General features: G+C 33.1%; 1 protein-coding gene across 1 annotated transcript in view; it reads right to left on the bottom strand.

Annotated features, from left to right (window-relative positions):
• Positions 1-7,856, bottom strand: part of LOC117169369 (B9 domain-containing protein 2) — a 24,550-nt gene extending 16,694 nt beyond the window's left edge. The window contains exon 1 of the mRNA XM_033355721.1: positions 7,800-7,856. The gene's annotated coding sequence lies outside the window, so the exon portion shown is untranslated. The remainder of the gene's footprint in view (positions 1-7,799) is intronic.
• Between the last annotated feature and the right edge of the window lie 2,125 nt (positions 7,857-9,981).

The following is a 9,981-nucleotide window of genomic DNA, read 5'->3' as shown; positions in this document are numbered from 1 at the left end:
AAAAACTAATACAAAAAAAGTCCATATCTCGCGTGGCCCCGGTGCGAATTTTCCATTGGGCCATAGTCGGGGCAACTTTCTCGGAGTTGGACTAACTTTGCCACCCATGCATTGGCCAACATACCGAAATGATAACTATGTCCCCACTCTGTTTGCCGACTATTGGCTACCATGGTTGGCCCAACCATGACTACTAGAAGTCGGCCCAACAGCGAAATTATAACTTTGGCCCGACCATGTTAGCCGACTATTGGTACAATATCCATTACCAAAATCGGGCCAACTATGGAAATTACACGGAAAAAAAATATCCATTAAATTTTATAGAACTAATCTTATAGTAGAGAATATGATGGGTAATTTAAAATCATTTGAAATATTTTGAAATTCATTTATAAAATTTTTTCTCTCTTCATTAAAAAGAATTTTTAAATCCCTTTATGCCGATCTCTGGGCCGGTAGTCGGCGTTACTCGTTAACGCAAGATGTCCCATAGTTGCCCCTATGTAGATCCATGTTCGAGCCATTGTTAGGCCAATAGCCGGCCTAATTTCTTCAGAACTTTGAATCCCTTTATGCCGATCTCCGAGTCGACTTTGGCCCAGAGTTGGGCCGGTAGTCTGGGCTACTCGTTAACAAAAGACGACCCATAGTTGCCCCGATGGTTGGTCCATGTTTGGACCATTATTGGGCCAATAGTCGGCCTAATTTCTTCAGAACTTTGTTAATCCCATGATGCCGATCTCTGGGACGATTTTGGCCCAGAGTTGGGCCAGTAGTTGGATTTACTCGTTAACGAAAGATTTTCCATAGTTGCCCTGATGGTTGGTCCATGTTCGGGCCAAAGTTGGGCCAACAGTCGGTCCCACGTTGTCTGCTAACGTTGGCTGTTTAGGTTGGGCCGACAAAAGTATCTTATAAATATAAAAGGTGGCCAACTTTGGCTGCCGATCTACGGCGGGCCAAAGTAGGTCCGACCTTGGACCAACGCACCTGCTCTGGGTGCCGACCTGAATTCGCACCTAGGGGAACGAAAGTAAGACTACCCAAGCCTTCATTATCTCAAAAATAAGAGTTCATAAACTACAAAAAGCAATTGAAGTCCACCTTGAAGAAAATAAAATCCTTTCTACTGAGGTTGTTATTTCGAGTCCCCGTTTTTAAGTTATTCATAAATAACCTAAATTCAAATATTGCGAGGCGTAACGCTAATTGTTTCAACATAAAAAAATCTGCCGCGCGCGGCTCGCTTCGCTCGCAAATTTGAGGGCGCCTAGGGCGCGCGACGGTTGAATCTCGCGCTTCGCGCTCGGACATACTTACACCTCGCGCACGGATAATTGTTCTTTGCATTTGGAATGCTTGAATCACACTTTATCAAAAAAATCTCTTCTAGATGGGAGTATTATTATGCGTTTTCATATTATGAATTATCTACCTAATTAAGTATAGTCGAAGATTAAGTTTCTCAAAGCTCTGTAGGCTTTGAGGTACACATTCTCATCGTAACACTCGCGCTGCGCGCTCGATTTTTGACAGACATTTGAATTTTCGATTTTTCAAGAAAATTCAATAATTTGTTATGATAATCTTGTAGGGCTTTCAAGAAGAAATGTTTTTCTTCTCCTGACTTTTTTTCATATCGTAAGTCTTTTGGCTTAAAACTTTGATTTTCGGTTAATTGAAAATTGTTTGAAAATGCTATAACTCAGAGAATTTTCATTTTATCGGAATAAGTTATTAGGCTAAATTTTTTTTCTTTTTAATACTATAAATATCCGCACATAGAACTTTCTAATTCAGAAAAAAAGTGGTCTCAAAAATTTTCAAAATGCGCTCACTTTTTGAATTTTCATCAAAAATGGCTGGTTAACGAACTTTTCCTTTCTTTTAGGACCTAAAAAAAGTGTGCCAAAGATGGGTTTGATCCGTTCATTTTTTCGAGAGTTACCGTGTTTATGGACGGACGGCCGGACGGGCAGACAGACAGATGCCACCGTGAAAACTTGATTATCGGATTCAGGGGGTCTCGAAACGTGGAGATCCGTTGAAAAATTGTAATGTCAAATTTCCGAAAATTCTAATACTTTCTCAATCATAAATGATGAGAATGTAAAAAGTTATGAATAAATCCATCAAATATTGCAGTGTATAAATTACGTTACAGCAATATAAAGTGATTTTTTAATACTCACATAGTCAGTAGTAATTAAAATATGGAAAAATAAAATGTAAGTTACGCGACGTAGTACCTACTTCTTGTTTCTTGCATATTTTACTTTATTTTTGGCTTGTTTGGTTACTAAAATCTAAGCATTGTCTAAAATAAAAAGAAATATAGATACAAATAATAAAGTGCGCCAATATACATTAATTTTTCACTGTTTTAGAATTTTTATTTTTATACTATTTTATTCAAATTTCTTAGTTTTCATTTTACAAGTTTTACTCAAATTATTTAGTGGGATGTTTTTTCCTTGAGAGCTAGAGAAGCTCGTATTAATAGTTATTACAAATTTGACGCAATTTAGGTAGAATTTAGGCACTTTCTACGGCACAGCTTTGTTGTTTCCAATGATATATTTCTCTCACCGCTGAATTCTGATTTAAGCTCAGAATTATATTCTAATATGCATAATTCGATCAATTATTGATGCTTATGATTCCCATTTTACTCATAATTATATCATTTAAATATATAAAATACATAAGTGAATTAAATATAAATACTTATAAATATTTGAAAAATGAATAATAAGATTATTCATAACCGAAGCATTGGTTCGAAAAACACGCGTTATACGAACAGAGTTTTTGACTGATTGGAATCTATGTTGATACTCTTATTTTTTTGTATTCAAAATTTTGTCCGCGATAGCACTAAAATCAGTAATGTTTAACTTTGACGTTAAAATTTAAATACTGGTCAATACTAGGTTATGAATTACCCAGTAATCGTGATGTCAATTTTCGTGCTTTTGATCTGGTTTAAATTAATATAAATTTAATTTGATACTAATGCTGGACATAAATGGTTTTTAACATTAGATTATAAAAAAATCTTTATTTGATAAGCTTTAAACATAAATTAAATACTTAATAATTTTTAAAAATTAAACTATAATTTGAGTACATACAAAAAATTGAACAATAATTGATTTCACAAAACGATTCTAAATCTCCTGTGTGGAAAAAGCCCCCCCCCCCGGGGGGGGGGTAGGTCCTGGTACAATAAGGTTTCTGGTCGGGGACTGGCCGGGCTATTTTTGTTTTTTAAGAGCCTAGCCGCGCGCTGGTAGGAGACTCGCTAGGCGAAATTATGTCAAAACCCCAGTCGGGGGCTGATTGGGCTCTGATCGGGCAAATCTTATGATCGAATGCTTAGAAGGTAGCTGGCCGGGCGCTGATTAGCAATAATAAAATGGTTAAACTTCGTTTATAACTTAATTACTTTTTCTGATTTCATTAAGAAATGGATGTGTATGCCCGCATGGATGTTCCCCGCGTGGAAATATATTGGTTGAATATCTTTTTGACACCACAAATTTTAAGGTTTCATGAGTTCAGACTTACAAACAATGAATTTTGTGACAAAAAATCGACGACATTTTTTAAAAATTTGAACTGTTTTTTTTTTTAAAGAAAAAATTTCTAAGTTCCATCTTTATGAAAAATTGAAGATGTTCAGAAAAAATCACATTTTATGTAAATATTAAACGTTGTAAAATAGCATAAAACACGTAAAATCCAAACCTTACACGAAAGTTAAAACAATTTTATTATCAAGAAATTTTCAACATTCACGCTTAAATTTCTGAGTTCTGTCGTTAAAAATTTTAAATGCTCATAAAAAATCCCATTTCCTGTCATTGTAAAATTCCTAAATAAATATTCCTGATGAAAGTTCGTGTATTTTATATTCACATAACGTTGCATAATAATACATAATTAGAAAAAGAGAACTGAACATTTTTTACTTTATCTTTTCTGAAGTGTAGCTTATGGGGATGCTTTTTTTAACGAGTTTTAACTTGTCGGTTTAGCGCAGTGGTTAGCACTCCCGACTGCTAGGCGATAGATTTAGGTACATAGATGTAGGTTCGATACCCCGTAGCGTTATAAATTTTATTTGTAATATAATGTTTAAAAATGTAATATATGTATTAACTTTAAACAGGATTATTAACATTTAAAGTCAATATACTCGTAATCATTTAATATTTATTTTTTTAATACCTTTTTTGTCTCAACGACTACGCGAAAATAGTTAATGTTGTCTGTGTGCTGGGCGTCTGGAATTTCATATATTAATATGCTTTAATTCTACAGTAAAAAAGAATCAAATCGATCCCCTAATGCTGTGACAGATGCTCTTCGTACAATTGAAACCCGAATTATTTAAATCTAGTAAAGCACCAAATCTTGTCCGGGCCACGGTCGGGCTCCCCGGTCAGCTCCCGACCAAGCTCTGTGGCCGGACGCTGGCCAGCGCAGCGTGACAATGCTGGTCGGATTCCGACCAGAAACCCCGGCCACAGCCCGAATTAAAGTCGGGCTCTCCAGCCGTAGAATAGCCAGCCCCCGACTTAAATTTCCACCCGGGCTATTCAAAATCAAATAATTTGAAGATTTTAAAGTTGAAAATTGTTCTATCATTATTAAACGCTTTTATTCAAATTCAAGTCCTATTTAAATATTGTTTCAGTATGAAATATTACATTTTTAACACAAGGTATTAAAAATGATTTAATTAACAAACATTTTGATTTAATATTTAGCAATATTTGACTGCTCATTAAAAATAATGAATTGTACATCAAATATTCAAAACTATACAATTTAAAACTGAAATTGTTTGAAATCGAAAGACTTGTTGTAAATTTAGACTTTGAACTTTACAATCTTAAGTATGGATACCATTCAAAAAAATTTTTATGTGTAAATGAAAGTGTTAAATTGGTATGTATAAATAAAAATTGAATGATTGGACGACTGCAAATTTTCGACGGTGTGAAATTCCCGTAAAAGAAAATATTTGAAATACAGAATTCCCAAAATAATAAAATCACAGACAATTAAAAATTATCGTCAGTTTATAGCATTACCTAATTTGAAAATTAAAGATAATAGATAATTCCTGAAATATAATTGCCGACATAATAAAAAAGGAAAGTCTAGGCGGTCGAATTCAGTTGAATTTCCGAATAAAAAAACGAAATGAAACATAGATTTCAGTGAGTCGACATCAGTGCTTATACAACGTTCTTTGCGTCAATGTTGTAATTATATTTTTAAATATCTTGTTTTACCTTCAGTTGTTTTCAAGTTTAGTAAAATTTTATAACTAATGAAGGAAATATTACTGCTTCAGTCATTTGTTCTAATAGATATTTCTAAACATAAGATGGCTGTAGTAGAACGAATTTGTACGGCTGCGTCAGACAGAATTTGGTTGGGGTAAATAAACCATACGCACGGCTCTCAGCTGCACCTCCCATTGAGGAGATCTAAGCATACCGTTTGGATAGTCTAATGCTATGCATGCCTGATATAAAATGCTAATGAGGATGCATCCTCCATACGGCAGTAGAGTTGAAATTAATTTAAAAATTTGATTTTTTTGTACTTTCATTATTATTAATAATATAAAACTATGATTTCGTTAAAAAGTATTTTTCAAAGATACACCGAAAAAATAAAAATCGTCTTTGTTTTACATTGCGTTGAACTATTCAAAGAAATGTGTTATAAAGTTCTATAAAATTTAAAGGCCGGGGTGACGTAACCTCGATTCAAAGGAAGGGTATACGAAAAACGTAAAATAGTCCTATAAAATCCAAAATTCCAGCTAAAATACAGTCTATATCGAAGAAGTTTTGAAACCAACTTTTCGCCGAAAAAAATTAATCTTTTGTATTATTATATTATCACTTTATACTTTAATATTTGTTCAGATGTTTGAGTACACAATTATTTGGTATTACACAATCACTACATTATTTATAATCGCACGCTATGAAAATTTTTATATTACGCGGGTTTGAGAACCCTATACGTTTCGCATTCCTAACGCCTAAAGCCTCGCGGCTAACCTCGCTTCAAGTAGAAAGAAAAAAATCTGAAATATAACCTACAGCTGTGCAGGACCGTCTGTAAATTTTTGTGACCCATTCTATGCAAAATTTTGCTAAGCACAAATTATTATTGAATATTTTATGTAAGTAAACAAGATTTTAACTAAATTCAAAAATATTTTAAGATATTTTAAATGATTTTAGAGAAATCAATATATAGAGGAGAGTACCTAAATATGAGATACCAACTCTGTTTGGCATGATTGCCGGAATTCTATGGACTGAATTTAAAAGTAATATATATGTCATTTTAAAGGAAATTTAGTTTGCCAAAGGAGCTCAAATAAAAAATTTTATTAGCATTTTTTTTATGCTGAAAATACAAAAAATGTAAAAAAGTGCTTTTTCCAAACTCGTCAAACTATTCTCATAATATAAGATAGCTCAGGAAATTGCTAATAAAATGAAAAATAAAGTATTATTTTTAATGAAAAACTTTATTCTATGTTTCCGAAGTATAAATTTACTGCTATTTAGATATATTTAGTTTTTTCAGTTGTCACAAACAGTTTTGTTACCAATTTCCCCCGCGCACTCACAGTTTTATAAAAACCACAGGTATCTCATTTTATGATAACCACACCGTGCAAATACGCACTTACTATGCCTGACCTATACAATGAAAAACTTCTACACTATGGATATTTTCCTACTTAGTTATTCAATTCCCATCACTCCAGGCAAACTTTAATGTTAAATACATATTTAATGAATAATAAATAGGGTTTAAAGAATTCCCTTCCAAGAACTCGACCACCATTGATTTCACAAAAAGTTCGCCTGTAATCTTTAGAAGCCCAATGTAAAATGGATTATACCACGAAATTACTCTTTCTTTAAGGGCTACAAGTTAGTGATAGAACCAACAGAGTGGCTCTCTTAGTTTAGCTGATACCCCGCTATTTCATATTACGAGAATATCTCATATTCGAGTACTCTCCTCTATATTTTAAGAAATTTAATCGATTTTAAATTATTTCTAAAAATTTCCGAAGATTTCAAGAGATTTAACAGACTTTAAAAATTCAAGTACATCATTTATATTTTAAAATTACTTTAAAATATTAAAACTCATTTAAATTCTACTGAAATTCCTCAAAAGTTCTTCAAAATTACTTAAAATCCCTTAAATTCGTTAAAAAAATCTTGAACTCTTTTAAATATTTTTAAATATTTTGAAAGCTTTTGAAATTCAATTATAAAATTTAAAAATGTTTAAATCAAATAACTCCCTTTAAATCCCTTGAAATTCCTTAAAATCTGTTTTAATACTTAAAAATATTTTTAAATTACATGAAGATCCTTAAACTTAAATTTCTTTTCAAAATTCATTTAAAATGCTTTGTAATATTTTAAATTCCTTTACCGATTTTTTAAACTATATCAATATCATTGAAATGCTACAAAATCCCTTAAAATCACCTTAAATCTTTTGAACTCATAAAAAGTATTTTAAAGTCTTTGAAATCAGGCGTAAAATAACGAAATTACATCAAAATCCTGACCTATTGTATACATAAAATTCAAATATTATTCTGAAGATACAAAAATGAAAGGTAAATAAATGTTAAATACATAATTTATTAAGAAATTGTTTAATAGAATATTTAATAAAACTTAATCTAGCACGAATTTTGGAGTTAGGTAGAAATCTTCTTCACTAACCTCATTTGCTATAAAACAAGTCTGAAGACGGCGACTAATGCCGAGTAGACGCGCACCACACCAGTTCATCAATCTCGTATAACATGCACGGTACAATACATCGATTGGTATGGCTGAATCAAGCAAACAGCCGGATGCCCAATGCAATACTTAAACGCAGTGTTCTTTCAAATAGATAGTTCATAAAAGTATACGTCCAATACAGCCATGATACCGACGCATAACATTCTTCTACCTACACTATAATATATTGATATTTTAATCACACTGAGAAAAAAATGTATTATTCGCAACAAAACCATTTTGTTGAACTGTTTTTGTTGTCAGAGAAAAATCTTGGTTGTTGGAACAAAATTATTTTGTTGGACAAACAAAATATTTGATTTTTAACACAAAATTATCTTGTTAAGCCTTATTTTCTTGTACCGAATAAATTTATTTAGTTAGGTCAACGAAAGATGCAATCACGCATGCGCACTCGTTCAATGGGACCACGTGCACAAGTATGCAAGTTAATTTCCATGATGGCGGACAATACCGGTGAAGTCGCGTATTCCGGTAACGTCAAACGTGCTGCTTAAACTAATTTGAGTGAATAAACATTATGGATAACGCGACCCGTCTAATTCTTTAGGAATGGGGCCTACACTGTCTCATCTCATCGACATCTTCAAAAGTAAGCATCCAAATCATAATCTAAAATGTTGATGTAAACGCACGTTTTCAAACTTTGATACTTGATACCTTGAAAATAAAGTAGTTTAATTGTCAATTTATTGTAGAGTGTAGACAATTTTATCTTTCTTTTCGTAGAGCATGGCATTGATAAAGATGCGTTTGAGGCTCTCACGCCTGAGAGTACTTTCATTGAAAAAATCTTGGCATATGAAGTGCTTGGAATACAAATAAAATTGGAACGAAAGCTACTAGATTACACCGTCTTAAGGGAAAAGTGTATCTCCAACTGAACATCGAATGATTCCGGTTTTGAGACTACAAAAAGTATGTTTTTGACCAAAACATATTTAGCAACGCCAACAAAACTATTTTGTGTATACAGCAGAACAATTTATTTAAGACAACAAAGTAATTGGGTTGACATTACAAAAATGTTTTGTTAAGTTAACAAATAAATTTTGTTAAACCCACAAAATATTGTATTGGGGTGACAAAAGAATTTTATTGCCTCAACAACAAAATTTGGTTATGCTAACAAAACAATTTTGTTTGGCCAACAAAAGGTCTCAACAAAAAAATTTTGTTGGCTCGACAAAATAGTTTTGTTGCACAAGAGCAACAAAATTATTTTGCTCAGCCAAAAAAAATTTTGTTGTTCCAGCCAAACAGTTTTCACAGTGCACATATCTAATACTACACTTTTTCGAACTATCATTTCAGTCAAACAAACTTGCCTTGTCATATTAGGCTTCGTGATTTTCTTATACGTAGGTTATAAATCTGAAAATCGTATGGCTGAGAAAGTACAATTTTCTTTCGAATTCAGTTAGAAATTCTCAAGCAAACTCGGATTACCATTAAGATTGTAGGGTCCAGCGATGCAATTTTTTAAAAGATAAATATAATTTTCTCCGTAGGGCGTAAAGTTGCATGTAACGGGCGTAAAGTTTTATAACGGCCCAGCGGCGGAGAGCGCATGTGCGGATGCCCTTGGGTTGGAAACGGCTGCATTACACCTTCACGTGCATGCAATGGCTCGTTTTCAAGGGGAAGGGGGTCGAACAAAAAAATATATAATAATAATATAATTTTTTTTTCGTTTTATATTTGCTCTTTCAAAATAAAAAACATGACTGCTATATCAGAAAAATTTGAATGGTTATTGAACTGTAAAGTGAGACCCTCTTATGGAGTTCCTGTGCGAGGCCGCTTCTTCAAACGATCCTCGTGTAAAATAAAGCTACCGCGCGTTAGGTCCTTTTCTTCGCGGACGGTAAAATACTGTAACATTCGTATATTATAGTAGAAATCTATGCACACGTTCTGTGTGCATAGAGATAAACATAGGGAAACCAGGCACTTGTGCATATGTATGTACGTATGCTATATTTCTGTATAGGTATATGAGTATACAAATAGATAGTGGGTATGATTTGCCGGAATCGGCTTTGCGGCAGGGAGATATATCATGGCTTTTGTAGCTTTGATTCCGGCCGGCGATGAA

This window comes from Belonocnema kinseyi, chromosome 3 (assembly GCF_010883055.1).
Source record: "Belonocnema kinseyi isolate 2016_QV_RU_SX_M_011 chromosome 3, B_treatae_v1, whole genome shotgun sequence".
Taxonomy (NCBI): domain Eukaryota; kingdom Metazoa; phylum Arthropoda; class Insecta; order Hymenoptera; family Cynipidae; genus Belonocnema; species Belonocnema kinseyi.
The sequence above is the reverse complement of the archived record's forward strand: the minus strand, read 5'-3'. Positions and strand labels throughout refer to the sequence as shown.